Raw genomic sequence first — 21,442 nt, 5'->3', positions numbered from 1 at the left:
TAGATCGCTCCGCCATCCTGACTTGGATTCATTCAATTGGGACGTTTTATAAATTACATCTCTTCCAGTTAATTTCATAAAACAAATCGTGTCAGAAGTGGGATTCGAACCCAGGCCCTCATACGAGGAGCAGAATACACAGATTCACGTTGTGAACGAAGGAAACTGAGCCCCTTGAGTCTGGCGCCTTAGACCGCTCGGCCACCCCGACTTGGATTCATTCAATTGGGATGTTTTATAAATTAAATCTCTTCCAGTTAATTTCATAAAACATATCGTGTCAGAAGTGGGATTCGAACCCAGGGCCTCATACGACGACCAGAATACACAGATTCACGTTGTGAACGAAGGAAACTGAGCCCCTTGAGTCTGGCGCTTTAGACCGCTCGGCCACCCTGACTTGGATTCATTCAATTGGGACGTTTTATAAATTAAATCTGTTCCAGTTAATTTCATAAAACATATCGTGTCAGAAGTGGGATTCGAACCCAGGCCCTCATACGAGGAACAGAATACACAGATTCACGTTGTGAACGAAGGAAACTGAGCCCCTTGAGTCTGGCGCCTTAGACCGCTGGGCCACTTTGACTTGGATTCATTCAATTGGGACGTTTTATAAATTACATCTCTTCCAGTTAATTTCATAAAACATATCGTGTCAGAAGTGGGATTCGAACCCACGCCCTCATACGAGGACCAGAATACACAGATTCACGTTGTGAACGAAGGAAACTGAGCCTCTTGAGTCTGGCGCCTTAGAAAGCTCAGCCATTCTGACATGGACTCTTTAAATTGGGGCGTTTTATAAATTACATCTCTTCCAGTTAATTTCATAAACCTTTTCGTGTCAGAAGTGGGATTCGAACCCACGCCCTCATACGAGGAGCAGAATACACTGATTCACGTTGAGAACGAAAGAAACTTGGTCACTTGAGTCTGGCGGCATAGACCGCTCGGCCATCCTGACGTGGTTTTATCTAGTTTGGACGTTTTAAATTACATCTCTTCCAGTTATTTTCATAAAACATATCGTATCAGAAGTGGGATTCGAACCCACGCCCTCATACGAGGACCAGAATACACAGATTCACGTTGTGAACGAAGGAAACTGAGCCCCTTGAGTCTGGCGCCTTAGACCGCTCGGGCATCCTGACGTGGTCTCTTGTAATTTGGACGTTTAATTAATTACATCTCTTCCAGTTAATTTCTTAAAACATATCGTGTCAGAATTGGGATTCGAACCCACGCCATCATACGAGGACCAGAATACACAGATTCACGTTGTAAACGAAGGAAACTGAGCCCCTTGAGTCTGGCGCCATAGACCGCTCGGCCATTCTGACTTGGATTCATTCAATTGGGACGTTTTACAAATTACATCTCTTCCAGTTAATTTCATAAAACATATCGTGTCAGAAGTGGGATTCGGACCCACGCCCTCATACGAGGACCAGAATGCACAGATACACGTTGTGAACGAAGGAAACTGAGCCATTTGAGTCTGGCGCCTTAGACCGCTCGGCCACCCTGACTTGGATTCATTCAATTGGGACGTTTTATAAATTAAATCTCTTCCAGTTAATTTCATAAAACATATCGTGTCAGAAGTGGGATTCGAACCCAGGCCCTCATACGACGACCAGAATACACAGATTCACGTTGTGAACGAAGGAAACTGAGCCCCTTGAGTCTGGCGCTTTAGACCGCTCGGCCACCCTGACTTGGATTCATTCAATTGGGACGTTTTATAAATTAAATCTGTTCCAGTTAATTTCATAAAACATATCGTGTCAGAAGTGGGATTCGAACCCAGGCCCTCATACGAGGAACAGAATACACAGATTCACGTTGTGAACGAAGGAAACTGAGCCCCTTGAGTCTGGCGCCTTAGACCGCTGGGCCACTTTGACTTGGATTCATTCAATTGGGACGTTTTATAAATTACATCTCTTCCAGTTAATTTCATAAAACATATCGTGTCAGAAGTGGGATTCGAACCCACGCCCTCATACGAGGACCAGAATACACAGATTCACGTTGTGAACGAAGGAAACTGAGCCTCTTGAGTCTGGCGCCTTAGAAAGCTCAGCCATTCTGACATGGACTCTTTAAATTGGGGCGTTTTATAAATTACATCTCTTCCAGTTAATTTCATAAACCTTTTCGTGTCAGAAGTGGGATTCGAACCCACGCCCTCATACGAGGACCAGAATGCACAGATTCACGTTGTGAACGAAGGAAACTGAGCCCCTTGAGTCTGGCGCCTTAGACCGCTCCGCCATCCTGACTTGGATTCATTCAATTGGGATGTTTTATAAATTACATCTCTTCCAGTTAATTTCATAAAACATATCGTGTCAGAAGTGGGATTCGGACCCAGGCCCTCATACGAGGAACAGAATACACAGATTCACGTTGTGAACGAAGGAAACTAAGCCCCTTGAGTCTGGCGCCTTAGACCGCTCGGCCACCCCGACTTGGATTCATTCAATTGGGATGTTTTATAAATTACATCTCTTCCAGTTAATTTCATAAAACATATCGTGTCAGAAGTGGGATTCGGACCCAGGCCCTCATACGAGGAACAGAATACACAGATTCACGTTGTGAACGAAGGAAACTGAGCCCCTTGAGTCTGGCGCCTTAGACCGCTCGGCCACCCTGACTTGGATTCATTCAATTGGGACGTTTTATAAATTAAATCTCTTCCAGTTAATTTCATAAAACATATCGTGTCAGAAGTGGGATTCGAACCCAGGCCCTCATACGAGGACCAGAATGCACAGATTCACGTTGTGAACGAAGGAAACTGAGCCATTTGAGTCTGGCGCTTTAGACCGCTCGGCCACCCTGACTTGGATTCATTCAATTGGGACGTTTTATAAATTACATCTATTCTAGTTAATTTAATAAAACATATCGTGTCAGAAGTGGGATTCGAACCCACGCTCTCATACGAGGACCAGAATACACAGATTCACGTTGCGAACGATGGAAACTGAGTCCCTTGAGTCTGGCGCCTTAGACCGCTCGGCCACCCCGACTAGGATTCATTCTATTGGGACGTTTTATAAATTACATCTCTTCCAGTTAATTTCATAAAACATATCGTGTCAGAAGTGGGATTCGCACCCAGGCTCTCATACGAGGACCAGAATACACAGATTCACGTTGTGAACGAAGGAAACTTAGCCCCTTGAGTCTGGCGCCTTAGACCGCTCGGCCACCCCGACTTGGATTCATTCAATTGGGATGTTTTATAAATTACATCTCTTCCAGTTAATTTCATAAAACATATCGTGTCAGAAGTGGGATTCGGACCCAGGCCCTCATACGAGGACCAGAATGCACAGATACACGTTGTGAACGAAGGAAACTGAGCCATTTGAGTCCGGCGCCTTAGACCGCTCGGCCACCCTGACTTGGATTCATTCAATTGGGACGTTTTATAAATTAAATCTCTTCCAGTTAATTTCATAAAACATATCATGTCAGAAGTGGGATTCGAACCCAGGCCCTCATAAGAGGACCAGAATACACAGATTCACGTTGTGAACGAAGGAAACTGAGCCCCTTGGGTCTGGCGCCTTAGACCGCTCGGCCACCCTGACTTGGATTCATTCAATTGGGACGTTTTATAAATTACATCTATTCTAGTTAATTTCATAAAACATATCGTGTCAGAAGTGGGATTCGAACCCACGCTCTCATACGAGGACCAGAATACACAGATTCACGTTGTGAACGAAGGAAACTTAGCCCCTTGAGTCTGGCGCCTTAGACCGCTCGGCCACCCTAATTTGGATTCATTTAATTGGGATGTTTTATAAATTACATCTCTTCCAGTTAATTTCATAAAACATATCGTGTCAGAAGTGGGATTCGAACCCACGCCCTCATACGAGGAGCAGAATACACAGATTCACGTTATGAACGAAGGAAACTGAGCCCCTTGAGTCTGGCGCCTTAGACCGCTCGGCCACCCCGACTTGGATTCATTCAATTGGGATGTTTTATAAATTACATCTCTTCCAGTTAATTTCATAAAACATATCGTGTCAGAAGTGGGATTCGGACCCAGGCCCTCATACGAGGACCAGAATGCACAGATACACGTTGTGAACGAAGGAAACTGAGCCATTTGAGTCTGGCGCCTTAGACCGCTCGGCCACCCTGACTTGGATTCATTCAATTGGGACGTTTTATAAATTAAATCTCTTCCAGTTAATTTTATAAAACATATCGTGTCAGAAGTGGGATTCGAACCCAGGCCCTCATACGACGACCAGAATACACAGATTCACGTTGTGAACGAAGGAAACTGAGCCCCTTGAGTCTGGCGCCTTAGACCGCTGGGCCACCCTGACTTGGATTCATTCAATTGGGACGTTTTATAAATTACATCTCTTCCAGTTAATTTCATAAAACATATCGTGTCAGAAGTGGGATTCGAACCCAGGCCCTCATACGAGGACCAGAATGCACAGATTCACGTTGTGAACGAAGGAAACTGAGCCCCTTGAGTCTGGCGCCTTAGACCGCTCGGCCACCCTAATTTGGATTCATTTAATTGGGATGTTTTATAAATTACATCTCTTCCAGTTAATTTCATAAAACATATCGTGTCAGAAGTGGGATTCGAACCCACGCCCTCATACGAGGACCAGAATACACAGATTCACGTTGTGAACGAAGGAAACTGAGCCTCTTGAGTCTGGCGCCTTAGAAAGCTCAGCCATTCTGACATGGACTATTTCAATTGGGGCGTTTTATAAATTACATCTCTTCCAGTTAATTTCATAAACCTTTTCGTGTCAGAAGTGGGATTCGAACCCACGCCCTCATACGAGGACCAGAATACACAGATTCACGTTGTGAATGAAAGAAACTAAGCCCCTTGAGTCTGGCACCTTGGACCGCTCGGCCACCCTGACTTGGATTCATTCAATTGGGATGTTTTATAAATTACATCTCTTCCAGTTAATTTCATAAAACATATCGTGTCAGAAGTGGGTTTCGAACTCACGCCCTCATACGAGGAGCAGAATACACAGATTCACGTTGTGAACGAAGGAAACTGAGCCCCTTGAGTCTGGCTCCTTAGACCGCTCGGCCATCCTGACATGGATTCTTTCAATTGGGACGTTTTATAAATTACATCTCTTCCAGTTAATTTCATAAAACTTTTCGTGTCAGAAGTGGGATTCGAACCCAGGCCCTCATACGAGGACCAGAATGCACAGATTCACGTTGTGAACGAAGGAAACTGAGCCCCTTGAGTCTGGCGCCTTAGACCGCTCGGCCACCCCGACTTGGCTTCATTCAATTGGGACGTTTTATAAATTACATCTGTTCCAGTTAATTTCATAAAACATATCGTGTCAGAAGTGGGATTCGAACCCTGGCCCTCATACGAGGACCAGAATACACAGATTCACGTTGTGAACGAAAGAAACTGAGCCCCTTGAGTCTGGCGCCTTAGACCGCTCGGCCACCCTGACTTGGATTCATTCAATGGGGACGTTTTATAAATTACATCTCTTCCAGTTAATTTCATAAAACATATCGTGTCAGAAGTGGGATTCGAACCCAGGCCCGCATACGAGGACCAGAATGCACAGAGTCACGTTGTGAACGAAGGAAACTGAGCCATTTGAGTCTGGCGCTTTAGACCGCTCGGCCACCCTGACTTGGATTCATTCAATTGGGACGTTTTATAAATTACATCTATTCTAGTTAATTTAATAAAACATATCGTGTCAGAAGTGGGATTCGAACCCACGCCCTCATACGAGGAGCAGAATACACAGATTCACGTTAAGAACGAAAGAAACTGAGCCCCTTGAGTCTGGCGCCTTAGAACGCTCGGCCACCCCGACTTGGATTCATTCAATTGGGATGTTTTATAAATTACATCTCTACCAGTTAATTTCATAAAACATATCGTGTCAGAAGTGGGATTCGGACCCAGGCCCTCATACGAGGACCAGAATGCACAGATACACGTTGTGAACGAAGGAAACTGAGCCATTTGAGTCTGGCGCCTTAGACCGCTCGGCCACCCTGACTTGGATTCATTCAATTGGGACGTTTTATAAATTAAATCTCTTCCAGTTAATTTCATAAAACATATCGTGTCAGAAGTGGGATTCGAACCCAGGCCCTCATACGACGACCAGAATACACAGATTCACGTTGTGAACGAAGGAAACTGAGCCCGTTGAGTCTGGCGCTTTAGACCGCTCGGCCACCCTGACTTGGATTCATTCAATTGGGACGTTTTATAAATTACATCTGTTCCAGTTAATTTCATAAAACATATCGTGTCAGAAGTGGGATTCGAACCCAGGCCCTCATACGAGGACCAGAATGCACAGATTCACGTTGTGAACGAAGGAAACTGAGCCCCTTGAGTCTGGCGCCTTAGACCGCTCGGCCACCCTGACTTGGATTCATTCAATTGGGACGTTTTACAAATTACATCTCTTCCAGTTAATTTCATAAAACATATCGTGTCAGAAGTGGGATTCGAACCCAGGCTCTCATACGAGAACCAGAATACACAGATTCACGTTGTGAACGAAGGAAACTTAGCCCCTTGAGTCTGGCGCCTTAGACCGCTCGGCCACCCTAATTTGGATTCATTTAATTGGGATGTTTTATAAATTACATCTCTTCCAGTTAATTTCATAAAACATATCGTGTCAGAAGTGGGTTTCGAACTCACGCCCTCATACGAGGAGCAGAATACACAGATTCACGTTGTGAACGAAGGAAACTGAGCCCCTTGAGTCTGGCTCCTTAGACCGCTCGGCCATCCTGACATGGATTCTTTCAATTGGGACGATTTATAAATTACATCTCTTCCAGTTAATTTCATAAAACTTTTCGTGTCAGAAGTGGGATTCGAACCCAGGCCCTCATACGAGGACCAGAATGCACAGATTCACGTTGTGAACGAAGGAAACTGAGCCCCTTGAGTCTGGCGCCTTAGACCGCTCGGCCACCCCGACTTGGCTTCATTCAATTGGGACGTTTTATAAATTACATCTGTTCCAGTTAATTTCATAAAACATATCGTGTCAGAAGTGGGATTCGAACCCTGGCCCTCATACGAGGACCAGAATACACAGATTCACGTTGTGAACGAAAGAAACTGAGCCCCTTGAGTCTGGCGCCTTAGACCGCTCGGCCACCCTGACTTGGATTCATTCAATGGGGACGTTTTATAAATTACATCTATTCTAGTTAATTTAATAAAACATATCGTGTCAGAAGTGGGATTCGAACCCAGGCCCTCATACGAGGAGCAGAATACACAGATTCACGTTAAGAACGAAGGAAACTGAGCCCCTTGAGTCTGGCGCCTTAGACCGCTCGGCCACCCCGACTAGGATTCAATCTATTGGGACGTTTTATAAATTACATCTCTTCCAGTTAATTTCATAAAACATATCGTGTCAGAAGTGGGATTCGCACCCAGGCTCTCATACGAGGACCAGAATACACAGTTTCACGTTGTGAACGAAGGAAACTTAGCCCCTTGAGTCTGGCGCCTTAGACCGCTCGGCCACCCTAACTTGGAATCATTCAATTGGGATGTTTTATAAATTACATCTCTTCCAGTTAATTTCATAAAACATATCGTGTCAGAAGTGGGATTCGAACCCACGCCCTCATACGAGGAGCAGAATACACAGATTCACGTTAAGAACGAAGGAAACTTAGCCCCTTGAGTCTGGCGCCTTAGACCGCTCGGCCACCCTGACTTGGATTCATTCAATTGGGACGTTTTATAAATTACATCTCTTCCAGTTAATTTCATAAAACATATCGTGTCAGAAGTGGGATTCGAACCCAGGCCCTCATACGAGGACCAGAATACACAGATTCACGTTGTGAACGAAGGAAACTGAGCCCCTTGAGTCTGGCGCCTTAGACCGCTGGGCCACCCTGACTTGGATTCATTCAATTGGGACGTTTTATAAATTACATCTCTTCCAGTTAATTTCATAAAACATATCGTGTCAGAAGTGGGATTCGAACCCAGGCCCTCATACGAGGACCAGAATGCACAGATTCACGTTGTGAACGAAGGAAACTGAGCCCCTTCAGTCTGGCGCCTTAGACCGCTCGGCCACCCCGACTTGGCTTCATTCAATTGGGACGTTTTATAAATTACATCTGTTCCAGTTAATTTCATAAAACATATCGTGTCAGAAGTGGGATTCGAACCCAGGCCCTCATACGAGGACCAGAATACACAGATTCACGTTGTGAACGAAGGAAACTGAGCCCCTTGGGTCTGGCGCCTTAGACCGCTCGGCCACCCTGACTTGGATTCATTCAATTGGGACGTTTTATAAATTACATCTCTTCCAGTTAATTTCATAAAACATATCGTGTCAGAAGTGGGATTCGAACCCAGGCCCTCATACGAGGACCAGAAGGCACAGATTCACGTTGTGAGCGAAGGAAACTGAGCCATTTGAGTCTGGCGCCTTACACCGCTCGGCCACCCTGACTTGGATTCATTCAATTGGGACGTTTTATAAATTACATCTATTCTAGTTAATTTCATAAATCATATCGTGTCAGAAGTAGGATTCGAACCCACGCTCTCATACGAGGACCAGAATACACAGATTCACGTTGCGAACGATGGAAACTGAGTGCCTTGAGTCTGGCGCCTTAGACCGCTCGGCCACCCCGACTAGGATTCAATCTATTGGGACGTTTTATAAATTACATCTCTTCCAGTTAATTTCATAAAACATATCATGTCAGAAGTGGGATTCGCACCCAGGCTCTCATACGAGGACCAGAATACACAGTTTCACGTTGTGAACGAAGGAAACTTAGCCCCTTGAGTCTGGCGCCTTAGAACGCTCGGCCACCCCGACTTGGATTCATTCAATTGGGATGTTTTATAAATTACATCTCTTCCAGTTAATTTCATAAAACATATCGTGTCAGCAGTGGGATTTGGACCTAGGCCCTCATACGAGGACCAGAATGCACAGATTCACGTTGTGAACGAAGGAAACTGAGCCATTTGAGTCTGGCGCCTTAGACCGCTCGGCCACCCTGACTTGGATTCATTCAATTGGGACGTTTTATAAATTACATCTATTCTAGTTAATTTCATAAAACGTATCGTGTCAGAAGTGGGATTCGAACCCACGCTCTCATACGAGGACCAGAATACACATATTCACGTTGCGAACGATGGAAACTGAGTGCCTTGAGTCTGGCGCCTTAGACCGCTCGGCCACCCCGACTAGGATTCAATCTATTGGGACGTTTTATAAATTACATCTCTTCCAGTTAATTTCATAAAACATATCGTGTCAGAAGTGGGATTCGCACCCAGGCTCTCATACGAGGACCAGAATACACAGTTTCACGTTGTGAACGAAGGAAACTTAGCTCCTTGAGTCTGGCGCCTTAGACCGCTCGGCCACCCTAACTTGGATTCATTCAATTGGGATGTTTTATAAATTACATCTCTTCCAGTTAATTTCATAAAACATATCGTGTCAGAAGTGGGATTCGAACCCACGCCCTCATACGAGGAGCAGAATACACAGATTCACGTTAAGAACGAAGGAAACTTAGCCCCTTGAGTCTGGCGCCTTAGACCGCTTGACCACCCCAACTTGGATTCATTCAATTGGGATGTTTTATAAATTACATCTCTTCCAGTTAATTTCATAAAACATATCGTGTCAGCAGTGGGATTCGGACCCAGGCCCTCATACGAGGACCAGAATGCACAGATTCACGTTGTGAACGAAGGAAACTGAGCCATTTGAGTCTGGCGCCTTAGACCGCTCGGCCACCCTGACTTGGATTCATTCAATTGGGACGTTTTATAAATTACATCTCTTCCAGTTAATTTCATAAAACATATCGTGCCAGAAGTGGGATTCGAACCCAGGCCCTCATACGACGACCAGAATACACAGATTCACGTTGTGAACGAAGGAAACTGAGCCCCTTGAGTCTGGCGCCTTAGACCGCTGGGCCACACTGACTTGGATTCATTCAATTGGGACGTTTTATAAATTACATCTCTTCCAGTTAATTTCATAAAACATATCGTGTCAGAAGTGGGATTCGAACCCAGGCCCTCATACGAGGACCAGAATGCACAGATGCACGTTGTGAACGAAGGAAACTGAGCCCCTTCAGTCTGGCGCCTTAGACCGCTCGGCCACCCCGACTTGGCTTCATTCAATTGGGACGTTTTATAAATTACATCTGTTCCAGTTAATTTCATAAAACATATCGTGTCAGAAGTGGGATTCGAACCCAGGCCCTCATACGAGGACCAGAATACACAGATTCACGTTGTGAACGAAGGAAACTGAGCCCCTTGGGTCTGGCGCCTTAGACCGCTCGGCCACCCTGACTTGGATTCATTCAATTGGGACGTTTTATAAATTACATCTCTTCCAGTTAATTTCATAAAACATATCGTGTCAGAAGTGGGATTCGAACCCAGGCCCTCATACGAGGACCAGAATTTACAGATTCACGTTGTGAACGAAGGAAACTGAGCCCCTTGAGTCTGGCGCCTTAGACCGCTGGGCCACCCTGACTTGGATTCATTCAATTGGGACGTTTTATAAATTACATCTCTTCCAGTTAATTTCTTAAAACATATCGTGTCAGAAGTGGGATTCGAACCCAGGCCCTCATACGAGGACCAGAATGCACAGATTCACGTTGTGAACGAAGGAAACTGAGCCCCTTCAGTCTGGCGCCTTAGACCGCTCGGCCACCCCGACTTGGCTTCATTCAATTGTGACGTTTTATAAATTACATCTGTTCCAGTTAATTTCATAAAACATATCGTGTCAGAAGTGGGATTCGAACCCAGGCCCTCATACGAGGACCGGAATACACAGATTCACGTTGTGAACGAAGGAAACTGAGCCCCTTGGGTCTGGCGCCTTAGACCGCTCGGCCACCCTGACTTGGATTCATTCAATTGGGACGTTTTATAAATTACATCTCTTCCAGTTAATTTCATAAAACATATCGTGTCAGAAGTGGGATTCGAACCCAGGCCCTCATACGAGGACCAAAATGCACAGATTCACGTTGTGAACGAAGGAAACTGAGCCATTTGAGTCTGGCGCCTTACACCGCTCGGCCACCCTGACTTGGATTCATTCAATTGGGACGTTTTATAAATTACATCTATTCTAGTTAATTTCATAAAACATATCGTGTCAGAAGTGGGATTCGAACCCACGCTCTCATACGAGGACCAGAATACACAGATTCACGTTGCGAACGATGGAAACTGAGTGCCTTGAATCTGGCGCCTTAGACCGCTCGGCCACCCCGACTAGGATCCATTCTATTGGGACGTTTTATAAATTACATCTCTTCTAGTTAATTTCATAAAACATATCGTGTGAGAAGTGGGATTCGCACCCAGGCTCTCATACGAGGACCAGAATACACAGTTTCACGTTGTGAACGAAGGAAACTTAGCCCCTTGAGTCTGGCGCCTTAGACCGCTCGGCCACCCTAATTTGGATTCATTTAATTGGGATGTTTTATAAATTACATCTCTTCCAGTTAATTTCATAAAACATATCGTGTCAGAAGTGGGATTCGGACCCAGGCCCTCATACGAGGACCAGAATGCACAGATACACGTTGTGAACGAAGGAAACTGAGCCACTTGAGTCTGGCGCCTTAGACCGCTCGGCCACCCTGACTTGGATTCATTCAATTGGGACGTTTTATAAATTAAATCTCTTCCAGTTAATTTTATAAAACATATCGTGTCAGAAGTGGGATTCGAACCCAGGCCCTCATACGACGACCAGAATACACAGATTCACGTTGTGAACGAAGGAAACTGAGCCCCTTGAGTCTGGCGCCTTAGACCGCTGGGCCACCCTGACTTGGATTCATTCAATTGGGACGTTTTATAAATTACATCTCTTCCAGTTAATTTCATAAAACATATCGTGTCAGAAGTGGGATTCGAACCCAGGCCCTCATACGAGGACCAGAATGCACAGATTCACGTTGTGAACGAAGGAAACTGAGCCCCTTGAGTCTGGCGCCTTAGACCGCTCGGCCACCCTAATTTGGATTCATTTAATTGGGATGTTTTATAAATTACATCTCTTCCAGTTAATTTCATAAAACATATCGTGTCAGAAGTGGGATTCGAACCCACGCCCTCATACGAGGACCAGAATACACAGATTCACGTTGTGAACGAAGGAAACTGAGCCTCTTGAGTCTGGCGCCTTAGAAAGCTCAGCCATTCTGACATGGACTCTTTCAATTGGAGCGTTTTATAAATTACATCTCTTCCAGTTAATTTCATAAACCTTTTCGTGTCAGAAGTGGGATTCGAACCCACGCCCTCATACGAGGACCAGAATACACAGATTCACGTTGTGAATGAAAGAAACTAAGCCCCTTGAGTCTGGCTCCTTAGACCGCTCGGCCATCCTGACATGGATTCTTTCAATTGGGACGTTTTATAAATTACATCTCTTCCAGTTAATTTCATAAAACTTTTCGTGTCAGAAGTGGGATTCGAACCCAGGCCCTCATACGAGGACCAGAATGCACAGATTCACGTTGTGAACGAAGGAAACTGAGCCCCTTGAGTCTGGCGCCTTAGACCGCTCGGCCACCCCGACTTGGCTTCATTCAATTGGGACGTTTTATAAATTACATCTGTTCCAGTTAATTTCATAAAACATATCGTGTCAGAAGTGGGATTCGAACCCTGGCCCTCATACGAGGACCAGAATACACAGATTCACGTTGTGAACGAAAGAAACTGAGCCCCTTGAGTCTGGCGCCTTAGACCGCTCGGCCACCCTGACTTGGATTCATTCAATGGGGACGTTTTATAAATTACATCTCTTCCAGTTAATTTCATAAAACATATCGTGTCAGAAGTGGGATTCGAACCCAGGCCCTCATACGAGGACCAGAATGCACAGAGTCACGTTGTGAACGAAGGAAACTGAGCCATTTGAGTCTGGCGCTTTAGACCGCTCGGCCACCCTGACTTGGATTCATTCAATTGGGACGTTTTATAAATTACATCTATTCTAGTTAATTTAATAAAACATATCGTGTCAGAAGTGGGATTCGAACCCACGCCCTCATACGAGGAGCAGAATACACAGATTCACGTTAAGAACGAAGGAAACTGAGCCCCTTGAGTCTGGCGCCTTAGAACGCTCGGCCACCCCGACTTGGATTCATTCAATTGGGATGTTTTATAAATTACATCTCTTCCAGTTAATTTCATAAAACATATCGTGTCAGAAGTGGGATTCGGACCCAGGCCCTCATACGAGGACCAGAATGCACAGATACACGTTGTGAACGAAGGAAACTGAGCCACTTGAGTCTGGCGCCTTAGACCGCTCGGCCACCCTGACTTGGATTCATTCAATTGGGACGTTTTATAAATTAAATCTCTTCCAGTTAATTTTATAAAACATATCGTGTCAGAAGTGGGATTCGAACCCAGGCCCTCATACGACGACCAGAATACACAGATTCACGTTGTGAACGAAGGAAACTGAGCCCCTTGAGTCTGGCGCCTTAGACCGCTGGGCCACCCTGACTTGGATTCATTCAATTGGGACGTTTTATAAATTACATCTCTTCCAGTTAATTTCATAAAACATATCGTGTCAGAAGTGGGATTCGAACCCAGGCCCTCATACGAGGACCAGAATGCACAGATTCACGTTGTGAACGAAGGAAACTGAGCCCCTTGAGTCTGGCGCCTTAGACCGCTCGGCCACCCTAATTTGGATTCATTTAATTGGGATGTTTTATAAATTACATCTCTTCCAGTTAATTTCATAAAACATATCGTGTCAGAAGTGGGATTCGAACCCACGCCCTCATACGAGGACCAGAATACACAGATTCACGTTGTGAACGAAGGAAACTGAGCCTCTTGAGTCTGGCGCCTTAGAAAGCTCAGCCATTCTGACATGGACTCTTTCAATTGGAGCGTTTTATAAATTACATCTCTTCCAGTTAATTTCATAAACCTTTTCGTGTCAGAAGTGGGATTCGAACCCACGCCCTCATACGAGGACCAGAATACACAGATTCACGTTGTGAATGAAAGAAACTAAGCCCCTTGAGTCTGGCTCCTTAGACCGCTCGGCCATCCTGACATGGATTCTTTCAATTGGGACGTTTTATAAATTACATCTCTTCCAGTTAATTTCATAAAACTTTTCGTGTCAGAAGTGGGATTCGAACCCAGGCCCTCATACGAGGACCAGAATGCACAGATTCACGTTGTGAACGAAGGAAACTGAGCCCCTTGAGTCTGGCGCCTTAGACCGCTCGGCCACCCCGACTTGGCTTCATTCAATTGGGACGTTTTATAAATTACATCTGTTCCAGTTAATTTCATAAAACATATCGTGTCAGAAGTGGGATTCGAACCCTGGCCCTCATACGAGGACCAGAATACACAGATTCACGTTGTGAACGAAAGAAACTGAGCCCCTTGAGTCTGGCGCCTTAGACCGCTCGGCCACCCTGACTTGGATTCATTCAATGGGGACGTTTTATAAATTACATCTCTTCCAGTTAATTTCATAAAACATATCGTGTCAGAAGTGGGATTCGAACCCAGGCCCTCATACGAGGACCAGAATGCACAGAGTCACGTTGTGAACGAAGGAAACTGAGCCATTTGAGTCTGGCGCTTTAGACCGCTCGGCCACCCTGACTTGGATTCATTCAATTGGGACGTTTTATAAATTACATCTATTCTAGTTAATTTAATAAAACATATCGTGTCAGAAGTGGGATTCGAACCCACGCCCTCATACGAGGAGCAGAATACACAGATTCACGTTAAGAACGAAGGAAACTGAGCCCCTTGAGTCTGGCGCCTTAGAACGCTCGGCCACCCCGACTTGGATTCATTCAATTGGGATGTTTTATAAATTACATCTCTTCCAGTTAATTTCATAAAACATATCGTGTCAGAAGTGGGATTCGGACCCAGGCCCTCATACGAGGACCAGAATGCACAGATACACGTTGTGAACGAAGGAAACTGAGCCATTTGAGTCTGGCGCCTTAGACCGCTCGGCCACCCTGACTTGGATTCATTCAATTGGGACGTTTTATAAATTAAATCTCTTCCAGTTAATTTCATAAAACATATCGTGTCAGAAGTGGGATTCGAACCCAGGCCCTCATACGACGACCAGAATACACAGATTCACGTTGTGAACGAAGGAAACTGAGCCCGTTGAGTCTGGCGCTTTAGACCGCTCGGCCACCCTGACTTGGATTCATTCAATTGGGACGTTTTATAAATTACATCTGTTCCAGTTAATTTCATAAAACATATCGTGTCAGAAGTGCGATTCGAACCCAGGCCCTCATACGAGGACCAGAATGCACAGATTCACGTTGTGAACGAAGGAAACTGAGCCCCTTGAGTCTGGCGCCTTAGACCGCTCGGCCACCCTGACTTGGATTCATTCAATTGGGACGTTTTACAAATTACATCTCTTCCAGTTAATTTCATAAAACATATCGTGTCAGAAGTGGGATTCGAACCCAGGCTCTCATACGAGAACCAGAATACACAGATTCACGTTGTGAACGAAGGAAACTTAGCCCCTTGAGTCTGGCGCCTTAGACCGCTCGGCCACCCTAATTTGGATTCATTTAATTGGGATGTTTTATAAATTACATCTCTTCCAGTTAATTTCATAAAACATATCGTGTCAGAAGTGGGTTTCGAACTCACGCCCTCATACGAGGAGCAGAATACACAGATTCACGTTGTGAACGAAGGAAACTGAGCCCCTTGAGTCTGGCTCCTTAGACCGCTCGGCCATCCTGACATGGATTCTTTCAATTGGGACGTTTTATAAATTACATCTCTTCCAGTTAATTTCATAAAACTTTTCGTGTCAGAAGTGGGCTTCGAACCCAGGCCCTCATACGAGGACCAGAATGCACAGATTCACGTTGTGAACGAAGGAAACTGAGCCCCTTGAGTCTGGCGCCTTAGACCGCTCGGCCACCCCGACTTGGCTTCATTCAATTGGGACGTTTTATAAATGACATCTGTTCCAGTTAATTTCATAAAACATATCGTGTCAGAAGTGGGATTCGAACCCTGGCCCTCATACGAGGACCAGAATACACAGATTCACGTTGTGAACGAAAGAAACTGAGCCCCTTGAGTCTGGCGCCTTAGACCGCTCGGCCACCCTGACTTGGATTCATTGAATGGGGACGTTTTATAAATTACATCTATTCTAGTTAATTTAATAAAACATATCGTGTCAGAAGTGGGATTCGAACCCAGGCCCTCATACGAGGAGCAGAATACACAGATTCACGTTAAGAACGAAGGAAACTGAGCCACTTGAGTCTGGCGCCTTAGACCGCTCGGCCACCCCGACTAGGATTCAATCTATTGGGACGTTTTATAAATTACATCTCTTCCAGTTAATTTCATAAAACATATCGTGTCAGAAGTGGGATTCGCACCCAGGCTCTCATACGAGGACCAGAATACACAGTTTCACGTTGTGAACGAAGGAAACTTAGCCCCTTGAGTCTGGCGCCTTAGACCGCTCGGCCACCCTAACTTGGAATCATTCAATTGGGATGTTTTATAAATTACATCTCTTCCAGTTAATTTCATAAAACATATCGTGTCAGAAGTGGGATTCGAACCCACGCCCTCATACGAGGAGCAGAATACACAGATTCACGTTAAGAACGAAGGAAACTTAGCCCCTTGAGTCTGGCGCCTTAGACCGCTCGGCCACCCTGACTTGGATTCATTCAATTGGGACGTTTTATAAATTACATCTCTTCCAGTTAATTTCATAAAACATATCGTGTCAGAAGTGGGATTCGAACCCAGGCCCTCATACGAGGACCAGAATACACAGATTCACGTTGTGAACGAAGGAAACTGAGCCCCTTGAGTCTGGCGCCTTAGACCGCTGGGCCACCCTGACTTGGATTCATTCAATTGGGACGTTTTATAAATTACATCTCTTCCAGTTAATTTCATAAAACATATCGTGTCAGAAGTGGGATTCGAACCCAGGCCCTCATACGAGGACCAGAATGCACAGATTCACGTTGTGAACGAAGGAAACTGAGCCCCTTCAGTCTGGCGCCTTAGACCGCTCGGCCACCCCGACTTGGCTTCATTCAATTGGGACGTTTTATAAATTACATCTGTTCCAGTTAATTTCATAAAACATATCGTGTCAGAAGTGGGATTCGAACCCAGGCCCTCATACGAGGACCAGAATACACAGATTCACGTTGTGAACGAAGGAAACTGAGCCCCTTGGGTCTGGCGCCTTAGACCGCTCGGCCACCCTGACTTGGATTCATTCAATTGGGACGTTTTATAAATTACATCTCTTCCAGTTAATTTCATAAAACATATCGTGTCAGAAGTGGGATTCGAACCCAGGCCCTCATACGAGGACCAGAAGGCACAGATTCACGTTGTGAACGAAGGAAACTGAGCCATTTGAGTCTGGTGCCTTACACCGCTCGGCCACCCTGACTTGGATTCATTCAATTGGGACGTTTTATAAATTACATCTATTCTAGTTAATTTCATAAATCATATCGTGTCAGAAGTAGGATTCGAACCCACGCTCTCATACGAGGACCAGAATACACAGATTCACGTTGCGAACGATGGAAACTGAGTGCCTTGAGTCTGGCGCCTTAGACCGCTCGGCCACCCCGACGAGGATTCAATCTATTGGGACGTTTTATAAATTACATCTCTTCCAGTTAATTTCATAAAACATATCATGTCAGAAGTGGGATTCGCACCCAGGCTCTCATACGAGGACCAGAATACACAGTTTCACGTTGTGAACGAAGGAAACTTAGCCCCTTGAGTCTGGCGCCTTAGACCGCTCGGCCACCCTAACTTGGATTCATTCAATTGGGATGTTTTATAAATTACATCTCTTCCAGTTAATTTCATAAAACATATCGTGTCAGAAGTGGGATTCGAACCCACGCCCTCATACGAGGAGCAGAATACACAGATTCACGTTAAGAACGAAGGAAACTTAGCCCCTTGAGTCTGGCGCCGTAGACCGCTTGGCCACCCCAACTTGGATTCATTCAATTGGGATGTTTTATAAATTACATCTCTTCCAGTTAATTTCATAAAACATATCGTGTCAGCAGTGGGATTCGGACCCAGGCCCTCATACGAGGACCAGAATACACAGATTCACGTTGTGAACGAAGGAAACTGAGCCATTTGAGTCTGGCGCCTTAGACCGCTCGGCCACCCTGACTTGGATTCATTCAATTGGGACGTTTTATAAATTACATCTCTTCCAGTTAATTTCATAAAACATATCGTGCCAGAAGTGGGATTCGAACCCAGGCCCTCATACGACGACCAGAATACACAGATTCACGTTGTGAACGAAGGAAACTGAGCCCCTTGAGTCTGGCGCCTTAGACCGCTGGGCCACCCTGACTTGGATTCATTCAATTGGGACGTTTTTTAAATTACATCTCTTCCAGTTAATTTCATAAAACATATCGTGTCAGAAGTGGGATTCGAACCCAGGCCCTCATACGAGGACCAGAATGCACAGATTCACGTTGTGAACGAAGGAAACTGAGCCCCTTCAGTCTGGCGCCTTAGACCGCTCGGCCACCCCGACTTGGCTTCATTCAATTGGGACGTTTTATAAATTACATCTCTTCCAGTTAATTTCATAAAACATATCGTGTCAGAAGTGGGATTCGCACCCAGGCTCTCATACGAGGACCAGAATACACAGTTTCACGTTGTGAACGAAGGAAACTTAGCTCCTTGAGTCTGGCGCCTTAGACCGCTCGGCCACCCTAACTTGGATTCATTCAATTGGGATGTTTTATAAATTACACCTCTTCCAGTTAATTTCATAAAACATATCGTGTCAGAAGTGGGATTCGAACCCACGCCCTCATACGAGGACCAGAATTTACAGATTCACGTTGTGAACGAAGGAAACTGAGCCCCTTGAGTCTGGCGCCTTAGACCGCTGGGCCACCCTGACTTGGATTCATTCAATTGGGACGTTTTATAAATTACATCTCTTCCAGTTAATTTCTTAAAACATATCGTGTCAGAAGTGGGATTCGAACCCAGGCCCTCATACGAGGACCAGAATGCACAGATTCACGTTGTGAACGAAGGAAACTGAGCCCCTTCAGTCTGGCGCCTTAGACCGCTCGGCCACCCCGACTTGGCTTCATTCAATTGTGACGTTTTATAAATTACATCTGTTCCAGTTAATTTCATAAAACATATCGTGTCAGAAGTGGGATTCGAACCCAGGCCCTCATACGAGGACCGGAATACACAGATTCACGTTGTGAACGAAGGAAACTGAGCCCCTTGGGTCTGGCGCCTTAGACCGCTCGGCCACCCTGACTTGGATTCATTCAATTGGGACGTTTTATAAATTACATCTCTTCCAGTTAATTTCATAAAACATATCGTGTCAGAAGTGGGATTCGAACCCAGGCCCTCATACGACGACCAGAATACACAGATTCACGTTGTGAACGAAGGAAACTGAGCCCCTTGAGTCTGGCGCTTTAGACCGCTCGGCCACCCTGACTTGGATTCATTCAATTGGGACGTTTTATAAATTACATCTGTTCCAGTTAATTTCATAAAACATATCGTGTCAGAAGTGGGATTCGAACCCAGGCCCTCATACGAGGACCAGAATACACAGATTCACGTTGTAAACGAAGGAAACTGAGCCCATTGAGTCTGGCGCCTTAGACCGCTGGGCCACCCTGACTTGGATTCGTTCAATTGTGACGTTTTATAAATTACATCTCTTCCAGTTAATTTCATAAAACATATCGTGTCAGAAGTGGGATTCGAACCCAGGCCCTCATACGAGGACCAGAATGCACAGATTCACGTTGTGAACGAAGGAAACTGAGCCCCTTCAGTCTGGCGCCTTAGACCGCTCGGCCACCCCGACTTGGCTTCGTTCAATTGGGACGTTTTATAAATTACATCTGTTCCAGTTAATTTCATAAAACATATCGTGTCAGAAGTGGGATTCGAACCCAGGCCCTCATACGAGGACCAGAATACACAGATTCACGTTGTGAACGAAGGAAACTGAGCCCCTTGGGTCTGGCACCTTAGACCGCTCGGCCACCCTGACTTGGATTCATTCAATTGGGACGTTTTATAAATTACATCTCTTCCAGTTAATTTCATAAAACATATCGTGTCAGAAGTGGGATTCGAACCCAGGCCCTCATACGAGGACCAGAATGCACAGATTCACGTTGTGAACGAAGGAAACTGAGCCATTTGAGTCTGGCGCCTTACACCGCTCGGCCACCCTGACTTGGATTCATTCAATTGGGATGTTTTATAAATTACATCTCTTCCAGCTAATTTCATAAAACATATCGTGTCTGAAGTGGGATTCGAACCCAGGCCCTCATACGAGGACCAGAATGCACAGATTCACGTTGTGAACGAAGGAAACTGAGCCCCTTCAGTCTGGCGCCTTAGACCGCTCGGCCACCCCGACTTGGCTTCATTCAATTGGGACGTTTTATAAATTACATCTGTTCCAGTTAATTTCATAAAACATATCGTGTCAGAAGTGGGATTCGAACCCAGGCCCTCATACGAGGACCAGAATACACAGATTCACGTTGTGAACGAAGGAAACTGAGCCCCTTGGGTCTGGCGCCTTAGACCGCTCGGCCACCCTGACTTGGATTCATTCAATTGGGACGTTTTATAAATTACATCTCTTCCAGTTAATTTCATAAAACATATCGTGTCAGAAGTGGGATTCGAACCCAGGCCCTCATACGAGGACCAGAATTTACAGATTCACGTTGTGAACGAAGGAAACTGAGCCCCTTGAGTCTGGCGCCTTAGACCGCTGGGCCACCCTGACTTGGATTCATTCAATTGGGACGTTTTATAAATTACATCTCTTCCAGTTAATTTCTTAAAACATATCGTGTCAGAAGTGGGATTCGAACCCAGGCCCTCATACGAGGACCAGAATGCACAGATTCACATTGTGAACGAAGGAAACTGAGCCCCTTCAGTCTGGCGCCTTAGACCGCTCGGCCACCCCGACTTGGCTTCATTCAATTGTGACGTTTTATAAATTACATCTGTTCCAGTTAATTTCATAAAACATATCGTGTCAGAAGTGGGATTCGAACCCAGGCCCTCATGCGAGGACCGGAATACACAGATTCACGTTGTGAACGAAGGAAACTGAGCCCCTTGGGTCTGGCGCCTTAGACCGCTCGGCCACCCTGACTTGGATTCATTCAATTGGGATGTTTTATAAATTACATCTGTTCCAGTTAATTTCATAAAACATAT

General features: G+C 45.3%; 2 non-coding genes across 2 annotated transcripts; both read right to left on the bottom strand.

The window, feature by feature from the left end:
• Window positions 1-4,812: 4,812 nt before the first annotated feature.
• TRNAL-CAA (transfer RNA leucine (anticodon CAA)) lies at window positions 4,813-4,934 on the bottom strand. Its single transcript has 2 exons — window positions 4,897-4,934; window positions 4,813-4,858 (listed from the first exon to the last, which is right to left on the bottom strand). It is a non-coding gene; the product is annotated as a tRNA-Leu (tRNA).
• A 14,053-nt stretch (window positions 4,935-18,987) lies between these two features.
• On the bottom strand, window positions 18,988-19,109 carry TRNAL-CAA (transfer RNA leucine (anticodon CAA)). Its single transcript has 2 exons — window positions 19,072-19,109; window positions 18,988-19,033 (listed from the first exon to the last, which is right to left on the bottom strand). It is a non-coding gene; the product is annotated as a tRNA-Leu (tRNA).
• Window positions 19,110-21,442: the final 2,333 nt, after the last annotated feature.

This window comes from Phalangium opilio, unplaced genomic scaffold (genome assembly GCF_054372755.1).
Source record: "Phalangium opilio isolate 3A_F unplaced genomic scaffold, DU_Popi_V2 ptg000061l_1, whole genome shotgun sequence".
In the NCBI taxonomy this organism is placed as follows: Eukaryota; Metazoa; Arthropoda; class Arachnida; order Opiliones; family Phalangiidae; genus Phalangium; species Phalangium opilio.
The sequence above is the reverse complement of the archived record's forward strand: the minus strand, read 5'-3'. Positions and strand labels throughout refer to the sequence as shown.